This window comes from Oryctolagus cuniculus, chromosome 6 (assembly GCF_051225735.1).
Source record: "Oryctolagus cuniculus isolate XC-2025 breed Fujian yellow rabbit chromosome 6, ASM5122573v1, whole genome shotgun sequence".
In the NCBI taxonomy this organism is placed as follows: domain Eukaryota; kingdom Metazoa; phylum Chordata; class Mammalia; order Lagomorpha; family Leporidae; genus Oryctolagus; species Oryctolagus cuniculus.
The window spans coordinates 94,139,643-94,160,432 of NC_142872.1; positions in this window are offsets into that span (position 1 = coordinate 94,139,643).

Below are 20,790 nucleotides of genomic sequence, written 5' to 3' on the forward strand. Positions count from 1 at the left end.
ATTTTATATGTATGATCAGTTTTATGTAACACATACACATACACACACACACACACACACACACACGACTATTGCAGCCCAAATAAAATGACATTCATTAGGCAACAACACTGTTCTGAATTAACTGCATTTTTGAGATGAAATAAGTATATCTAATTAAATTCTTAAATTTATTTGACAGATTGAGAGAACAAGACAGAGAAAGAGAGAGCATTGCCATCCACTGGTTCACTCCCCAAATGCCTGCAAGAACTGGGCGCTCCAGCTGGGTCTCCCACAGAGGTGATAGGAGCTCAATCTCTTGAGCCTTTGGTGCTGCCTCCCAGGGTCAGCATTAGTAGTAAGAAGCTGACGTCAGGAGCCAGAGCAGGGTATGAGCCAGGGACTTTGTATCTGATGCAAGAGTCTTAAGCTGCACCTTAACTGCTGGGCCAAACACTGACCTTGAAATAAATGTTTTAAATATAGTTTATTTACTTAAGAACCATGAGTTTATTTACTTAACAACCATAAGTTGCAGGTGGATGTGTTCATAATCAGTGTAGCCTGAATGAAGTATCTACCATACTTGCCAGTATACTAATAAATTATATATGTTAAAGTATATTAATAGGTCTTTGGCTCCAGAGTCTTTTAGGATATGAGTAGCAGGGGCTGGGCACTGTGGCATAGCTAGCAAAGCCACTGCCTGTGGCACTGGCATCCCATACAGTCACCAGTTTGAATCTCAGCTGCTCTACTTCTGATCCAGCTTCTTGCTAATGGCCTGGTAAAGCAATGGAAAATGGCTCAACAGCTTGGGCCCCTGCACCCGCATAGGAGACCTGAAAGAAGCTCCCGGCTCTGGGCTTCAGATCCTGGCCTAACTCCAGCCATTGCAGCCATTTGGGGAGTGAACCAACAGATGGAAGATCTTGTGCACTTTCTCTCTCTCTCTTTCTGTCTCTCACTCTCTGTTTCTTCTCTCTCGCTCTGTGTAACTCTGCCTTTCAAATAATTAAATAAATCTTTTTAAAAAAATTATGAGTAGCAAATTTGGTTTCTAGGTTGCTGTTTTGCCCAGTTTTTGTCTTTAATGGGATCAGGATACCACTGATACATTTGATTTTGACTTGAGGGAGGATTTGTTTTCTCATTTATTTTTTCTACGTGTGTGTGTTGGCTGGGGGGATGGGGGGCCTTGGAGCTCCTGGGAAACCAAGAATATTTTGTCACAAAGGGAGAGGTGAGGCAAGGAAGACCAAAGCAGGTAATTCAGGTTAGGTGATTTCCCTCAGGAAGACCACAGTGTTGGCCTCACATCCATGTAAAAGAAAGTCCACAGAGAGCTCACTGGAGAGGTCGGGAAAGACCTGAGGACCAGCTGGAAACTGTGACTGCGAAGCTTGTTGCCTAAAACAAGGAAATTCAACTGCATGTATCAATTTGGAGGAGGGAGGTATCCCAGGGATTCTGGTTATGATAAAGAGGATACAGAAAGAGGATAAGAGATACAAATAAAATGGCAAGTTTGGCCGGTGCCGCGGCTCACTCGGCTAATCCTCCACCTGCAGCACCAGCACCCCCGGTTCTAGTCCCGGTTGGGGCGCCACATTCTGTCCCGGTTGCTCCTCTTCCAGTCCAGCTCTCTGCTGTGGCCCAGGAGTGCAGTGGAGGATGGCCCAGGTCCTTGGGCCCTGCACCCTCGTGGGAGACCAGGAAGAAGCACCTGGCTCCTGGCTTCGGATCAGCACAGCGCGCCTGCCGCAACGCAGCTGCCGTAGAGGCCACTTGGGGGTGAACCAACGGACAAAGGAAGACCTTTCTCTCTGTCTCTCTCTCTCACTGTCTAACTCTGCCTGTCAAAAAAAATAATAAAATAAAATGGCAAGTTTTTGTTGTCTAAAGCATTATGTTTTTTCTTAGCTAGCAGACATGTGAGCCAAGCTACTTAGTTTTCGAAAATAAGAATCATCTGAACTTTCCAAATATGCTTTCATCTCTACATTAGTGGAAAACCCAGGAAAAATGCCTAGAGCAGCTTCATAAGTCATCCTGATTTTCAGTTAAAAACAAACAAGCGTGCTTTAGCAAATCCCACGCCTGAACCATCCTGAAGTCATAGAGTCTAATACAACTGGTATTCCTTTTTTAAAGGGACATTTGAAAAGCCTTTCTTCTCTATGGCATGAGGAATAGCTCCAATGAAAACTGGTATCCTGGTAATTTCTGAACAAAACCAAGGGAGGATTATCCATGGCACCCAGTTTGACTGGATTTTCTTCAAACTTTTTTTCAAAAAGAGAAGCGTGTGCTCAGGATCAGCTATTCCTCAAAGACATCGCGTGAGAAGCTCTCCGACATACTCTCTGATGCCTTCAACTAAATTTTCAAAGACCATGTCAGTCACAGAAAGTAGTCTTGTCCTTTTTAGTAGATTATTTTGAATTCAGAAAAGGAATTTAAAATGAAAAAAGCACCCTTTTTCTATTTGTGAAGATTAGGCATTAAGGCCAACATAAATAAACGTCTTTCTTTTGACAGCAGTTAAGGCATATTTTAATTTCTAAAGCATTGTATAGAACATTTTCCTTAATAATAGTGCAAATTTTTGATCTTTGGAATCAATGGTTGAGAGTACGTTATAAAAAACTAAAAGATTCTTATCTTTGATAGAATGAAAATAGACTTATTTTACTTGATTTTATTTGATAGCCATTATGTAGTACTAAAATGTGTACCAGAAACTGTTCTGAAGCACACTAGGAATAGCAAATTCTTTAAATTTTGAGTAAACACTGCACTGTCTTGTAAAGGAGCATCTTGAGAGAAAATCTTATGAATCACATTCCTTCTTTTAAGGAATATTCGTGATTGTTAACCAATAACTTTTGAATGATTTCTTTGCAAATAGCTGATTATATTTTTCATCCTTCAATATGTAAATAAGTTGTGATATTTTATTTCTTGGGGATCCTTTTATTTGGTTTTGTTTTATTTCTGCTTACTTTTTTTAAATATTTATTTTATTTATTTGAAAGACAGAGATACAGAGAGAGGTAGAGACAGAGATAGGTCTTCCATCTGCTGGATCACCCTGCAGTTGGCCACAGTGGCCAGAGCCAGAGCTGCATCGATCCATAGCCAGGAGCCAGGAGCTTCTTCCAGTCTCCTACACAGCTGCAGGGACCCAAGGACTTGGGCCATCTTCCACTGCTTTCCCAGGCCATAGCAGAGAGCTGGATCGGAAGAGGAGCAGCCAGGAATAGAACTTGCACCCACATGGGATGCCGGTGCACAGGCCACTGTGCCACAGTGCCAGTGCCCTCTGCTTACTTCTTTATTCATTTTACTTTGAAACTTGCAGATACAGAGACACAGAAAAAAAGAGCATGATCTTCTATTTGCTGGTCCACTAAATGCCTACAACAGCCAGAGCTGGGCCAGGCTGAAGCCAGAAACCTGGAACTCCATCAAAGTCTTTCTCAGGGGCGGCAGAACCCCAAGTACTGGATCATCCTATGCTGCCCCCCAGAGTGTGTATTACCAGGAAGCTGGATTAGAAATGGGAAAGCAGGGATTTAAACTTGCTTTCATATAGGGGATGTGGGTGTCTGAAGTGGCTACATCACAGCTGTGCCCAAAGCTTAGCCCTTGGGGATCCTTTTTAATTTTGAATACAACATCAGATGCAGAATTTAATCATGACTCTGGGGAAAGTAAAAATAAATTCTTTTTCTTAATTAGGAAAAATAAGATCTAATCCAAGTTCTCATGTTTTCTCTTCATTTATTTGAGATTGATTTATTTATTTGAAAGGCAGAGTTTCAGAGAGACAGAGGCAGAGAGAGAGAGAGAGAGAGAGAAGGGTCTTCCATTCTCTGGTTCACTCCCTAGATGGCCACAATGGCCAGAGCTGCACCAATCTGAAGCCAGGAGCCAGGAACTTCTTCCGGGTCCCCTTGCAGGGGCCCAAGGACTTGGGCCATCTTCTATTGCTTTCCCAGGCCATAGCAGAGAGCTGGATCAGAAGAGGAGGAGCTGGGAGTTGAACTGGTGCCCATATGGGATGCCGGCCCTGCAGGTGGCAGCTTTGCCTGCTATGCCACAGCACCAGCCCCTTCATCATTCTTAATAAAGGGTGAATTCCCTCCCATTCTCAATACATGGGAGTGTAGTTTATTTCTGATTCAGAGTCCTAACCATCTAAAATTTTGGAATTGTCCATATTTCACATATTCTTATTTGGTGTTGGCATATTGCCTCATCAGTTCTGATTTAAGTGAAAAAACAAACAAAAGCTTTCTATTTATCCATCAATCCCAAATGACTCTGGTTTGACTTTGAAGGGAAATTAAAAAAGGAGCTGGGTGCCTGAGAAGCTGCTTTAATTTTAATTTCAGATAGTTATCCAATTTTTTTGTTCACACAGTGAACAAAAACATTAATGTCAAGAGAATAAGAGCAAGAGACTTCTTTTCCGAATTTGCCTTTGCCTGATATTTCTGTTGTCCAGTCCCTTTCTCTGTTTGATTTCAATGTGGAAGTAAAATACGAATCCACGATTTAAAATACCATCTACCCCTGCTGGATGAACAATTTTTCTTTGGTTTCATTTATTCTGTGAGAAGCTAGAAGAACTCTACTTTCATTCAGAGTTTCCTTAGCAACCTGCAGGCTGCCTCAAGCTTCTGTAGCACACACATTTTAGTGAAGTCCACATAATCATTGCATTCACAATTCTGCTCAGTGAGTGGCACAAATATTTTTATGAGTCATACTATGAGATGTTGTTTCTGGACACACTACTAACTCTTACATTAGGAACATACTGAGAATTATACAAATAGCTGTAAAATTGGATCTGTGGCCCGGGAGGGCAGTGGAGGATGGCCCAAGTGCTTGGACCCTGCACCCACATGGGAAACTAGGAAGAAGCACCTGGCTCCTGGCTTCGGATCGGTGCAATGTGCCGACCGTAGCGGCCATTTGGGGGATGAACCAACGGAAAAGGAAGACCTTTCTCTCTGTCTCTCTCTCTTTGTCTAACTCTGCCTGACAAAAGAAAAGAAAGAAAGAAAGAAAGAAAGAAAGAAAGAAAGAAAGAAAGAAAGAAAGAAAGAAAGAAAGAAAGAAAGAAAGAAAGAAAGAAAGAAAATACATGGAAGCAAAAAAGGTACTATGTAATGGATTCAACAACAACAAAGGAATATGGCTTCAAAAAGAAATCACATGATTAAATGAATCTGATCTCTTTCCATGAAATAGGAATAAATGGAAAGGGTAGGGAGTGGTGGAGTATTCTAACCCAGGACTGCAATGAAAGGCTCTGTGATTCTTTTCGATGTGAAAACCTTGAGAATTACTGATCTGTCTCCTCATTTCCTTTTTTACAGTACTAAGAACACTTAGCAATCAATGAATGTTGCTGGATACTTAAAGAAAGTGGCATAGGAAAACGTGGTAGGGATAGCATTCGCACTTTGATGCCTATCAGCAGTGTTGCTGCAGGGAATCACACACAAGTCAGAATGAAGTCTCTCTGCAGCCACAATTTGCAATCTCATCTGGACCCTCAATTCTCTCCTTCCCCAGCCTCTAACACTACAACCCAAGCAATGAATTCATATCCTAATTTACTCATAAAGACAGCATCCAAAGAAACTCTCTTCTTGTGCAAATGTATCCAAACTCATCTGCATGAATGCCTACTGTTGTCCTCTGTTAAAACAGAAAGGTGTTCATGATCTTGCTAATTCTTCCATCTGTGCTAAGGATCCCATACCTTATTCTTTGTCAGGAAACTTTTATTTTTTCTCTTTCTCTTCTTTACCCTCAGCCACTTTAACTTCTCTGCTTCTAATTCATTTCCCTTATACAACAGACTTTACTTTTAGTCAAAATGTACAACATCTTTTCTTGTCTTTAAGCCTTTTCCTATGCTGTGGCCCCTGGTTGGGTCATTCTTCCCCTTCACTCTCTTTCCCTTCCCTTGGTTAAACCTTTCCTGACACTCAGGACATTGTTTAGAAATTTCTCCCATGAAGCCTTCCTTGACTTCTCCCAAGTCTGTGTGACACCCCACATGTGTTTGCAAGAAAAAGTGGGGTGTTCAGATGTTTTTGGTGGTAGGAGTCATTTAAACTTAAGTTCTCCTGAATCGTGATGGATCTGAGTCCCAAGCTTCCTCAGCTCAAAGATCTGATCTTGCTTATTTTGTTTGTCTCAGGAATCTCTGCTGTGCCCTGCCTGAAGTCCAGTGACTGAAAACCATTGTTTCATATATGGGATCTGGTTTTGTAAGGGTTTGAGATGAGATGATATATGAAAGTAAAAGTCACATTTTCTCACTATTTTTGAACATAGCATTTGTTAGATATCGAATTTCTATGTATATTCTATTGATTGCCTTATTTTTAAAGATCATTTATTTGAAAGGCAGAGCTACAGAGAGGCAGAGGCAGAGAGACAGAGAGAGGTCTTCCACCCACTGGTTCACTCCTCAAATGGCTGCAACAGCTGGAGCTGGGCCGATCCGAAGCCAGGAGCTAGGAACTAGGAGCTTCTCTAGGTCTCCCACGTGGGTGCGGGGACCCAAGAACTTGGGCCATCTTCTACTGCTTTCCCAGGCCATAGCATAGAGAAGGATTGGAAATGCAGTATCCAGGATTTGAACAGGCATCCATATGGGATACAGGCAGCAGCTTTACCCACTATGCAACAGCACTGTCCCCTTGAGTATGTATTTTGTTACTGTGGGGAGCAACTCAGACTAGACTAAGTTACTGGAATTAACACTTATTCTATGCATCTGCTCTCCCACAATATGGCGCTGAGAAGGGAGAAACAGCTTCTACACAGCTGCCTCCAGTTCAACCAATAAACTGTAGGACCTACTCCTGATTGGAGGAGAGCAGCGTACTCGGCGTGTGGGTAGCAGAGTTGGGATTGGTGGAAGAGGACTATAAAGGAGGAGAGAGACAACATGCAGGGGAACATCTATCTGAAGGAACACCTGTGCAGCCCCCGAGAGAGCCGGCCGGCGGTGTGCCACTCCCCTGCGGAAGTGGGGAAAAGTGGCAGGGGGCCCGCCCCTCCACGGAGGTGGAGGGACGGTAGCCAACCCGGGAAGAACCAGCAGCAAACCTGGGAAGGGCCGAGCAAACAAAAGAACAGCGCAGGTCCTGTGTCGTTCCTCCACGAAGAGGGGGAGCAACATAATGGTGCCGTGACTCGGATATGAAGCCTAGGCAGGGTTTAGTGTCGTTCCTCCACGGAGAGTGGGAGCGACAGTTACTCTCATATAGCTGCCTTTTTGTGTGATAATATCATATTATTTTCATTAGGATGGCTTTGTATTAACTTGAAGCATTTGCAAGAGAAAATCCCTCCTGCTCTTTTCTTACTCTCCATGATTCAAAGACATTTGCTTTGCTGTGCGACCTCTAGTAGTAGCTTGTGATTATATTAAGTGCCTTGCTAGAAATAAATTTGCATTTTATATATTTTCACCATGTTATAACTTGAAAAATATATTTTCTATTTCTGTTAGTTGCTCAGTATTCCTAGTATAAAACAAAACTATACTTTTTCATGTTTATCTTTTAAAAACTAATAAAATGTCCTTAATTATAGCATACAATGATATCAACAGATGACAGTTTAATCTCCTCATCTCTTCTTGTTCAGTATAGGATGGTATTTATTTCTGTCCAAGTCTATTTGAATTGGTATAAGAAACTGCCTTACACTGGGTAATTTAGAAACAGAAAAAAATTATTGTTCACTGTTCTGTAGGCTGGGAGTTCCAAGATCAAGGTACCAACAGATCTCAGTTCTGGTGAGGGCCCATTCCTCATTGATGACAAATTTTCACTGTATGTACTTACTTGTTAAAGGAGCAGTCATACTCTCCCAAGCCTCTTTTTTAAGGACACTAATCCTATATATAAGGTCAGAGCCCTTTATGATATAATCACTTCTTCAAGGCCTCACCTCTTACTATCATCACTGCGGAGGTTAGGTTTTTGATATCTGAATTTTATGGGAATACATGCAGTCAGGCCATAGCAGTTACCATATTGATAAATCTCAGAAATGGAAAGGGGAGCTGTCTACTTCATAAACCCAACTATGTGACTATGAAGCTGTCTGCAAACTGGATGTTTCCGTCAAAGTCCTGCAGTAAAACAGAGGGTAACATCAGCTGGAATTTTTAGGGAGAACTTTTGGATGAAGGGGTTGTTGGCAGAGGTGTAGACAAAGTTAAAGGAACCCGCAGAGGATGCTGACATATACTCAAGGGCTAGCAACAGCTGGAAGCCATCACCACTTGTTCAAGAGAGCATAGAAATGACTCATTACTGCTCTTGTGAATATACATGCAAAATCTCCCAAACCGAAATACAAAGAAGAATCTATGAAGTTGGCACCATATTTGAAAAAAGAAGATGTGACTTGATCACATAAAAATATATGAGGAAAAAAAATCAGAGCTGAGAGAAACCTGTCCATAGAAACCTATTTTTCAATTTTTCCCCCTTCATTTCCTTCATAATTGTAATGTTGATTACAATTAAAGGAATATATCCCATTTCCCAGCTCATGAATGAATCCTTTACCTTAGCAACCAAGCTGTGATTGGGTATTATCCTTCCCTTCCTTCCTCATCCCTGATTTGTGCCTCATGACTTCTGTTTTTCCAGCTTTACCTTTTTTTTCCTGTACCCTCTCTACATGTGATAGTCAGTTCAATTTAGATTGGTAAGCAGTCTGACACTTTGGCAGAAATTACAGTAACTTTGAAACCTTGGTCACTTAAAATGTGGAGTAGGTTTGTTTATAATGTTGGCTTGTGCTATTGCCAGCAACTATGGCAGATTGAGAGGTGGTAATCATGATGGTGGTGAATTAGGCAAAGTTGACAGCAGCTTCTATGGTGACAATGTTGGCATTAGGAGAAGTTGGGGATGAATGATGGTCAGGGAAAGGAACTTTTCCTTGGTCAACTGCCAACTTAGCTTAGCCCATCTGTCATGTACATTTCCTCTTTAGCATCCATTTAACTTCCCCATTGGCTTGGGTAGAATTTTACTCTCAATTTTAGGGGTCAGGATTTCATTTGACCTAAGCCAAACATGGCAATCTCTTGCTACAACAATTAGCTCAAGGATAAGCAAAATGTCAGCCTTATGCTAACAAGTACATGGAATTCCTTTAAGCCCAACTGATTGGTCAAGGGTTGGGCAGATACCGTTAAAATGGCCCAATGATAGACAAAAATTCAGAACTTTTGTTGGATGTTGTTTCAGTAAACCACTGTTCAAGAACAAGCTGCTTTTAAAGTTAGTGTCTTTCAACCCCAAAATTTATTACTCTCTCAATTTCATGAGTTGATCATGTATATGGTTCTTCTGGTATAGCCTGAGGGCCATTCACCCAGTTACAGGAATCTGAAGTTCAATTGGGACTGTTAGTTCCCAGATGCCCTCACTCCCAATTCTAGAAATTGATGCTGTTGGTTGAGGTTTCTTGGTTCTCCTCTACATGGCTTCTTATTTGATAGTAGGCTATGCTCAGCTTTTGCCTAGCATGCTGGTCTCAGGTTTCCAAGAGTGGAAGTTGCAAGTTCTTTTAAGATTTAATCTTTGGAATTGGCCATTATCACTTCCGTTATATTCTATTGATAAAAGCAACTCATAAGGCCAACTAAAGCTCAAGATGGTAGAACAAATAGATCCAATGTTTTTATAGGAGCAACAGAATTGCAAAATTACAAAGGGGCATTATTTATCTGTGGATGACTGAGGCAAGTAATACAGTGAAAGTAACACATGTTGCATAACTCACCATCTAGTATTATCCTTAAAAAATTTTTATGTGGACCCTTCCATGTAGAATGTGTTCTAGTTTTCATTCTGTTCTCTTCTGAAGTGGAGTTCTGTTCTACCACATCTATGCATGTGTACACATGCCTAAATGAATGTACACATATCATTAATTAAGAAATGTCAAAACTACTAGCAGCTGTAGTATATTGCATTTAAAACTTAGGGTTAAAGATGGTTACAGGTAGGGCCGGCACTGTGGCGTAGCAAGTAAAGCCACGGTCTGCAGTGCTGGCATCCCATATAGGCGCCGGTTCTAGTCCCGGCTGCTCCACTTCCAATCTGGCTCTCTGCTATGGCCTGGGAAAGCAGTAGAAGATGGCCCAAGTCCTTGGATCCCTGCACCTGCGTGGAAGACCTATAAGAACTCCTGGCTTCTGGCTTCAGATCGGCGCAGCTCCTGCCGTTGCGGCCATTTGGGGAGTGAACCAGCAGATGGAAGACCTCTATCTCTGTCTCTTCCTCTCTCTATCTGTAACTTTACCTCTCAAATAACTAAATAAAATCTTTAATAAAAAAATATGATTAGAGGTAATGGGCTAAGGCTCTCTGTTTTTAGTCTCTTCAAATCATCCCCCAACCATCGTTAGTTAATAGTAAAAAAAAAAAAATGCAGAAACATTTTACTATGAAAAGAGCCAAAGAGAATCATGAAGGCTTCAGCAAATTTCTCCAAGATAAAGAAAGGTTGGAAGTTGTTCAACAAAGGACAGTGAGAGGTGGTAAAGCAGAGTGACAGGATCATCTCGGGGAGCTGTAACAGGGAAGAGTCTGTAGGAGTTAAGGTACCAGCATTGAGACACTTACATGCTGAGCAACTTAATGATTTCTTCTTAATAAGGCCATGTCTTTGCATCCCTTCTCTATGTTCCCTGATGTTTAATTTAGTAATGAAGCATCAATCTCCAAAAATATCTAAGGTTTTTTCCTTTATTAAGATCTAAGTATCTACACAGGCAGAATTAGAATATCCGGTGCCAGTACCTCAGGGTAAAGTTCTCTTATTTCGGCAGTTGGGACCTCCAGAGGTAAAAATTTGCTCCTTACCCATTCCTACTGAAGACCTCATTTTGTTTAGACAATACTGGACACATATATTAAATTTCCAGCCAGCTTTATATCATTATTATTTTCCAAGCAGGAAAATAGGCTCACATACAACAACAGAGTAAACAGAGAGAAACTATTTTGTTATCCTTCGGAAGCAGAAAAATCTCCAAAGGCCATCAACATCGTGAAAGAGGGAACAAGATTTAAAAGCAGAGAAAATTGTCTCTAGAAGAAACAAAGGCATTACAATTTTGAGTAGGAAGTACCCCCAAAGTTCAAAAACAGAATGCTATGAAAAAGGAACTGGGGATCATATCTGAATATTCATTACATATATAATCATGGCCAAATGAAAAATTTGAAGAAGAGTTAGACTATAAGCAATTTTCTAGCAATACAGAGGAAACAAAGCAGAAAGATGCTGAGCAAAATAAAGAGACCAACAAAAAAATGTAACAGATTGATTGGACACATGAAACACATAGGAGATTCAGAAAACAGTTTTAGGAAGTTCAAGTCAACTAATAGGAGATCCAGAATAGTGGGCACATAATAAATGAGATGACAAAATTTTAAAGAAACAATATGGAAAATTTACCCAGAGATCAGAAGAGATAACTTTTCTCAATGAAGGAATCTATCAAGTTCCTAGCAAACAACTGAAAGAAGACCCATGTGTAAGCATAGCCCTGAGATCTTTTCCTCAGGAAACAAAATATAAATAGAAAATTCCTTAGCACTTCCAGATGGATAAAGCAGGTCTTCTACAAAGGACAGAGACTGAACTCAGCATCATTTCCAACACTGAATGGTGGGAGAAAAATAAGCAATACATTCAATATTCTAATGGACAATCATTCAGAACCTTGCGTTTTTACACATACTTTCAACAAATCATGATAGTGCAATAGTTGTATTTTAGACACACTGGGACTCAGAAAATTTATATCACATGCACCCTTCCTAAAGAAGGTATTTGAGATGTAATTCAGCAAAATGAATATGGGTATTGTGTTGTCTGTTGAACTGTATCCATCCCAAAATCTTGACAATTTGACTCTGTGCCTGTGAGTGAGATTATTTGGAAATAAAGTCTTTGCAGATCGTCAGATTATGTTAAGGTCATTATGGTGGGCACTAATCCAATATAATGGTAGTTTTACCAGAAAAGTGAAATTTGAACATATAGGCACACACACTTAAAGAAAGATGGTATGGAGACATAGGGAGACAAGCAAGGAATACCTGAAGCCACTAGAAACTAGGAGAATGGAATGGACAGTATTCCCCTCAAACCCTTCAGAAGGAGCTATCCCTACTGACTGATGCCTTGATCTTGAATTTTTTAGCCTCCAGAACTGTGAGGCATTGGTGTTTTGTTATGACAGTCCTAGGAAATTAATACACCAAGAGGAAACATTTCCAAAGAAGGAATAATGGAAATCACCCAGAGGCGTTGGAAACTGATTCTAGGATGACCGTTATCTATCAGGTTCTGAACTATGAGTCCAGATTGGGAAAGAATCAGACGGCTCCAAGAAGAATGAGGAACAGAATAGAAACAAAGCAAACAAAATCTGGCCTAAGGGGCTGGATATTATTAGTAATTTTGTGAAGAAAGGATATGTTTGTTCTTTCTACTCGGGATGTCCACCAAATATAGAGAACAAAAACAGAACACTAACAAACAAGTTGTGTAATAAAGTTATGGTTCAAATGCAAAGGAATCCGATAGATATCACACATGCTTTTCAGCAGCTGATGCTGTTATGAAACAGAAACCATTCAACCCAGTAGTGTTCCATTGATTGTCATAAGGGTAATGAAGGTCATAAGGACCCTGAAAAAAACACAATTCAGTCTTATCACATTGGTTGTTTCTGCAGTGAGTATTATTAAAAATATTTGTGTAATATAAATCTGTTTATTAATTTCAAGCTTCTAGAAAGAACCATTTGTCTTACACTTAGCTTACAGAACACAAACTAAATATTAGCAGACTGGACAATAAAAGACTACTAAAGACACAGTCAAAAGGTAGAAGATGGAAGGTGATGAGGGACAGAAATGTAAAATTGCTAATAATCTCATTTAATCTGATGGGTAACCTAAAGGCACTACCTAAATTTTCAAAAAAGAAAAAGTAGTATAAGTGTGTTATGTATTAGCATAAAATTAGCAATATAAAAATTAAAATTATAACTATAAAAACTGAATACTACCTTCATTAACTTAATAAAGAACACATGAAAACCTTTAGCTAGCATCATGCATCAGAATGAGAAACTAGATACTTCCCCTCTAAGGTAAGTGTAACTAGGCAAGATGTCCACTCTCACCTCTCATATTTAGTATCACACTGGAAGGCCTAGCTAATGAAATAGGACAAGAAAAGGGAAATAAAAATGTATAAAGACTAGGAAGAAATAAATAAAACTGTCTTTGTTCACAAATTAAATCACTGTTCATGTAGGAAATCCCCAAAAATCAATGAGAAAAAACAAACCAAAAGAAAAAAACAAACAACAAAAAACATCCTGAAAGTACTAAGTGCCTATGAAAAATTGAAGAATGTCAGCCCAATAGAGAAAAGTCGGTTTCTGGGAGCTGGTATTGTAGCACAGTGGGTTAAACCACTACTCTGACTGGTGACCCATGTGGGAGTACTGGTCTGAGTCCTGGCTTCTCTGCTTCTGATCCAGCTCCCTGCTGGCATGCTCATGGGAAACCATGGGACGATGACCTAAGTATTTGGGCCTCTGTCACCCACACACTAAGCCTGGATGGAGTTCCAGGCCCCTGGCTTTGGCCTGGCCAAAAGCCCTAATTGTTGCAGCCATTTAGAGAGTGAACAAACAGATGGAAGAGCTCTTTTTCTGACTCTCCCTCTCCCTTTCTGTCATTCTGCTTTTCAAGTAAATAAATAAATCTTACAAAAAGTCAATTTCTTTCTTCTACATCAACAATGAACTACTGGAATTTAAAATTTAGAGCATCAAATAATTAAGAACAGAAAGACAAACAGGCTGACTTTAGGTATAAATCCAATAAAATACCAATAAGATTTACAAAAGGAAAAATATAAAACTCTGATGTAAAAAAAAATCAAAGAATATCTAAATAACTGGAGGATTAAACCCTGTCAAGATGCTCATTTTTCTCAAGGTGATCTAGAGATTGAGTGCAATCCCAGTCAGAACTCTAGCAAATTCTTTTGTGGATGTCAACAACTGATTGAAAAGTTCCTATGGAAGCTGGCACCGCAGCTCACTAGGCTAATCCTTCGCCTGCAGCGCCGGCACACCGGGTTCTAGTCCCGGTCGGGGTGCCGGATTCTGTCCTAGTTGTTCCTCTGTCCTGGTTGTCCAGCTCTCTGCTGTGGCCAGGGAGTGCAGTGGAGGATGGCCCCAGTCCTTGGGCCCTGTACCCGCATGGGAGACCAGGAGAAGCAGAGCGCCGGCCGCAGCGGCCATTGGAGAGCGAACCAACGGAAAAGGAAGACCTTTCTCTGTCTCTCTGTCTCACTGTCCACTCTGCCTGTCAAAAAAATAAATAAAAAAGAAACGAAAAGTTCTTATGGAGAGGCTAAAGATTCATTACAGCCGATATATATTGAAGGCGAAGAGCAAAGCTGAAGCAAAAATTGACTTCAACATTGTAATCAATATTCTGTACTTTGGAAATTTATATTCATTAAATAAAAGTTAAAAAAAAAAGAAAAAAAATTGACTTCAAAACCTACTATAAAGCTTACTATGAACATCTACCACAGGCAAGATGGTGTAAGTTGGCAATGTATATATACATGTTTTGTATACACACACACACACACACATACATTATTGGTGAATAATAGCCAGAAATAGACCTATATGAATACAATCAGTTGATCTTTGGCAGAAGATCAAAGGCAGTTCAGTCTTTTCAACAAATGGTGCCAGAACAACTGAAAATCCGTGGTAAAAAAAAGCAAAAAAGAATTTAGATACGGATCCTATGCTTTTTACAATCTGAAAACGTTGTCTACTGTATGATTCCAACCATCTTCCATTCTGGAGAAGGGAAAACTAGGGAGATAGTAAAAGGATTAATGTTTTCCAGAGGCTCAGAGTGGGGGATGAGGGAGAAATGAACAGGTGGACAGCAAAAGATTTTTAGGACAGTGAAACTGTTCTAGGAGGTGCATGTAAAGATATAGGCCAGCCATCATACTTTTGTCAATACTCATAAAATATGTGACACAATGAGTGAAATCTAACATAAAGTGTAGACACTTGTTAATAATTATAAATATTGGCTCTCTGATTGTTAACATAAAATATACCAATATATTTTATTAATAGTAGGGAAATTAGTAGGAGATGGAAATGCAAACACACTGTAAGTTTACTCAGTTGTTTTATATACTTAAAACTACTCAAAAATAAAGTCTAATAATTTAAAATTATAATTGTTTGCATTTACATGATTCCTGAAATATTCCAGAAAAAAAGAAATGCTTCTTCATTACCAAGGAAGGCTAATACATTAAATAAATAACTATTTTCAGCAAACTTCTTCTTGCATTTGGATCCTTGAGATTTATTTTCTGAATTTATTACCAAGCATTTCCTGCATTCTGCTTTTCATGTTTGGGAGAAGCATAGAAGGAAGTGATTAGGTAATTAGCACACTACAAGGGAGAAGAATGGTACTTTTTAAAGAATAAAATAAAACAAATATGATATGTGCAGTTTGTTCTTGTCCCTCAGTGAAGATTCTCTCACATAAGACATTTTTATCTAAGGAATCTAAGTGGTGTTTCTATTGGCTGCTTCTATGGAAGAATGGATAAAGGAGAAATAGAAAAGCAAGTCACACCTGTCCTTGTTCAGAGATAGAATGATTAAGCTTGGGAGGCGAACAGAGTTCCAGTGCATTCTGTTTTTCCATTCATTCATTCATTCCTTCATATATTTAGACAGAAATTGTTAATGGAATTACAGTTGCATGCTGGGATCTGGAAAGCGTCAGCGTCCTTTCCTCTATGAGCTCGTGGGTTTAACGGACAGTTAGGATAGAGGGTCTTGAGTGCCTTGACACTGTATGACTTTTGAAAGTGCCTCAGCATGGCTGGGGTGCATATTGCAAAATTGGGAGTGCCATGGAGTGCAGCCAAAAAGGGTGGGGCATGAATGGTGCTTGCCTTTATCCCGAAGGATCTGAAGGGGGATCAGACCTCTTTTATATTCAGAAAAAACTTTCATGTCCTCTTCTCTTATTCTTGATGAACATGGAGCCAGTCCCACAAATGCTCAGACCAGTCTCACACAGGAACACTGAAAGAGTGTTTTGCCTTTCTGGCCTCCTGACCCAAATCTTATCTGTGAAAACCTCTAGACACCTGTGCATAGGCAATATGAAACCACAGCAGCCGATGAATGTCCAATGGGGCAATTTTTGCCGAAACGGGAAGAGGAGATGAGGAATAAATGACCCTGGGTAGCAAAGTAGGAAGAAGGAGGCTTAGAATGGAACACAAAAGAGCACATTTAGAAACAGGCCATGACAGAAAGTGCAGCAAGGAATAGGCAGAGGCACAGAAGGGAAAACAGAAGAATGACATCACAACAGGCAGAAGAAGGACGTTTTCCCTGGATGGCGGTCAGTGTTGTCAAGGTGCTGCAGGAAGGTCACATAAGATGAGTGAAAAGCACCCAGCGGCATTAGAGACATAAAGACACTGGTGACTTTGCAAGATCAGAACCATCACAGGAAGGGGAGAGTAGCCAGAGGACTGGGGTTTGAGAAAAGGCTGAGAGGTAAGGAAGTAAGGAAGATATGTTAAGTTTTTGTGCTATGGTAAAAAGTTACCAAAAACTCAACGATCTAAAGCAACATACATTTATTATCTCCTACTTCTGTAAGTTAGAAGTCTGATGTGTTTTTTTCACTGGGTTAAAAACCAAGAGTTGGAGGGCTGGTGCTGTGGCATAGCTGGTAAAGCCACCGCCTGCAGTGCCTGCATCCCATATGGATGCCAGTTTGTATCCCAGCTGCTCCACTTCCAATCCAGTTCTCTGCTATGGCCTGGGAAAGCAGTGGAAGATGACCCAAGTCCTTGGGCCCCTGCACCCAAGTGAGAAACTGGGAAGAAGCTCCTGGCTACTCACTTCTGATTGGGCACAGCTCCAGTCCTTGCGGAGTGAGCCAGAGGATGGAAAACCTCTCTTTCTGCCTCTCCTTCTCTCTATGTGTAATTCTGCCTTTCAAATAAATAAGGAAATCTTTAACAAAAAATAAAACAAGCAAACAAAAAAGCAAGGAGTCAGGGCACAGGTTGTGGCGTAACAGGAAAAGCTGCCATTTGTAACTCCAGCATCTCATATGGTAACTGGTTCAAGTCCTGACCACTCCACTTCTGATCCAGTTCCCTGCTAATGTGCCTAGGAAAGCAGTAGAGAATGGCCCTAGGGCTTGAGCCCTTGCACCCATGTGGAAGACCAGGAGGAACTCTTGGCTCTTGGCTTGGGCCTGGCCCAGACCTGGCCATCGTGGCCATTTGGGGAGTTAATCAGTGGATGGAATCTCTCTCTCTCTGCCTTTCAAATAAATTTTTAAAAATCTTTAAAAAACCCAAGAAGATGTCAACAGGGCTGAGGTCCTTCTGGGATTTCTAGGAGACAGTTTCCTTGTGTTTGCTCGTTCTGAGACACAGCCCCCATTCCTTGGCCTGGGACCCACTTCCTCCATCTTTATAACCAGCCATGCTGCATCTCTGGTCACTTCTCCACTGTCACATCCCCTCTGTAATCAAATCTGGATATGTTCTTTTGGATTCCTGAGTTTAAATTGGCCCTTCTGCATAATCCAGGAGAATTTCTCCATCTCAAGGAGAGATTAATTTGATGATATCAGCATGTGATTATATTTTGCCTGATAAAGTTACATATTCATAGTTCTGGGGGTTCTGATGTGGGTGTGTTTTGGAGAGGGACATTATTCTGCCTAGAACAGGCAATGAGTAGACCTCTAGACATTTTTCCAGAGAAAACAGAGGTAGGGTAGCTTGAAGGTATGTGAAATTGGAGATTTGATAAGAAAGTGATAGGGAGGGAGGTTAAGTAGGCAGATGTACACTGAAAGAATTATATTCTCCTGAGAATAAAAACAGACCCAAATCGGCTGTTTATTTTACAAGGATGGTAGTTGATTAGTTTTCACAATGAGAAAATCATTATCCTTCAATTGTTTGTTAGATTATGGCTACGAGAATGAGTTACTTATTCAAGCTAGTCTGGAAATGATCACATATTTAAGAATTTTAGAGTCTTGCTAAAAGAATATCATCCAAGGGGCCAGTGCTGTGGCATAGTGGGTTAAAACACTGCCAGCAGTGCTGGCTTCCCATTTGGGTGTTGAATTGAGTCCTGGCAGCTCCACTTCTGATCCAGCTCTCTGCTAATGGCCTGGGAAAGCAGCAGAAGATGGCCCAAGTACTTGGGCCTCTGCCACTCCATGTGGGAGACCCGGAAGAACCTCCTGTCTCCTGGCATTGGCGTGGCCCAACCCTGGAAGTTGCAATCATTTGGGGAGTGAACCAGAAGATGAAAGATCTCTCTCTGACTCTACCTCTCCCTCAGTGTAATTCTGCTTTTCAAATAATAAATAAATAAATCTTTAAAAAAGAAAATAATATCATCCAAACATTTATTTGCTTTTCTATGCCATCGAACATTGTATCAGAAATTAAAACAGAGTTTATGAAAACTGTTTTGTCTTTTATTGGATACATGTTCTAAAATCTATATATTGGTATGATATAATTAATTACATGTTGCAGAATATCTGTGTTTATTATGACTAAATTGCACCAAAATTAAATAGAAGTAACTAAGGGACTTAGTGTTACTTATAAATTTAACTAATAAATAGTTTTTAGAATTACTTCTTGTCCAAGATTCTCATATGTACCTAAGGTACATATCATAAGCCATAGTGGTAAAAGAAATACTAAAATCAATTTTACTCTTAGATAAAGAACAGCCTGGCATTTAGAGGTCTTTATTTAATGAGATGGCCATGTAATAAAGAAGTCATTGTATTTCCTCATGTGTTGTGTTTTATCTTTTACTGAATTTCAGCATTACATTTGATCTATTGCTTTAAGTGGACAAATGATAGTATTGAAATGGTGGAGAGGCTGAAGTGACCTCTCCATGATATAGAGACCAGGGAGTTCCCTTCTTGCAAAGAGGCAGCCTTGGGTTTTTCGGCCTTTTAATCCAAGAGATGTCCTTCTTTGAGCCTGACCAAAGGAAGCCTACTGTGCAGTGTGCTTTGGCTCTTTGAACCTTGCAATAATAGATTCTAACCACAGCAAGTTCGTGCATATGAAATAAATTTAATGGCTGAGCTAGTTTACCACTCAGCCTGTTCTATCTTCTTTTCTCCCATCTCCTTTTCATTGGCTACTTCAACCTCATTAGTATTTTAGGAGAAAACTGGATCCTGTCCATCATTTTGGTTGTTGCCTTCCTTTTCCTGGCAAACAGAGCCTGAAGTTTCAATAGAGCAAGTGGGGAGGGATACAACACATTCAGAGTTTATGAAAGACCTTATTTACCATCAAAGTGAAGGTTTCCAGATACTCCAGCCCTGTTTTCTTACGCTCTTGTGTCTTTGATGAGGAATTAAGAACTCCAGCCAGGCCTACAGAGGACACTGAGAGGTGCCTGGCAGAAGGCACTACATGGTGTTCTGAAGTTGTTCACTAATTATAAATGATGTTGAGAAGTAGGTAGAGGAGCAGAAGAGCGGTCAGACTATAAATATCAGGAATCGGAATCTGCAAAATTAAAATCAGTTTCTTTCTGCCAGCTTACCTCATACCTCCTATTACCCCCTCTCCCCTCCTTTAAAAAGCATTCACAGGGACTTGCCTTTTAATAGAGTGACTTTTACATCTGCCCTCTCCTCAACCTGAGTGTCAAGTCTTTAAGTGGTTCTCCTCAAATGTCAGTGAGGCTAGAAATAATCTGAGGACCCTACAGAAATAATTTAGAGTATACATCTCTGAAATCGTTTTTCAGTGCATTCGGGGTAAGGACCAGTACTGTTCATTTTAATAAGACTTCAGGTAATTGTAAAGTGATGGTCTGTCACCTACCTGGAGAAACATTTCCCTAGCGGTCAGAGGCTTCTGATCCTTAGTACCTAAGGATCTGTGTAATGCTCAGAGGTCTCTAGTGTGAGCTTGTGAATTGAAGCCAATGCTGTCATGGAAAGCATAGAAACACATATTCTTGGAACATGCATAACAGGAAAGAAAAGCTAGGCATAGATTTCAAAATTTTTTTGCACCGAAATAAACTCATCTTTTAAATCCATTTTCTACGGACTATTTGAAGTGCCCTGATAGAGAGAGCTACCATCCTCTGGTTCACTCCCTGAATGTCCCAAATAGTCCAGGGTGCTATAGTGGGGAACTCAGTCCAGGTCTCTCACATGAGTGACAAAACTCCACTACTTGAGCTATCAACACAGCCTCCCAGGGTTTGTAATAGCCAGCAGGAAGCTGGAATCAGGAGCTGAAGTGGGGAATCAGGCCAGCCATTCCTACATGAGAACCTGAGTTTTATTTTTTTATTTACTGTTTAAAATTTTAGATTTATTTATTTATCTGAAAGTCAGAGTTACAGAGAGAAGAGAGAAAGGGAGAAAGAAACAGGTCTTCCATCCCCTGGTTCACTCCTCTGATAGCCACAATGGCCAGGTCTAGGCCAGGCCCAACCCAAGAGTCAGGAGCTCCTTTCGGTTCTCCCACATGAGTGGCAGGGACCCAATCACTAGGGCCATCTTCCACTGCTTTTCCAGATCATTAGCAGGGAGCTGG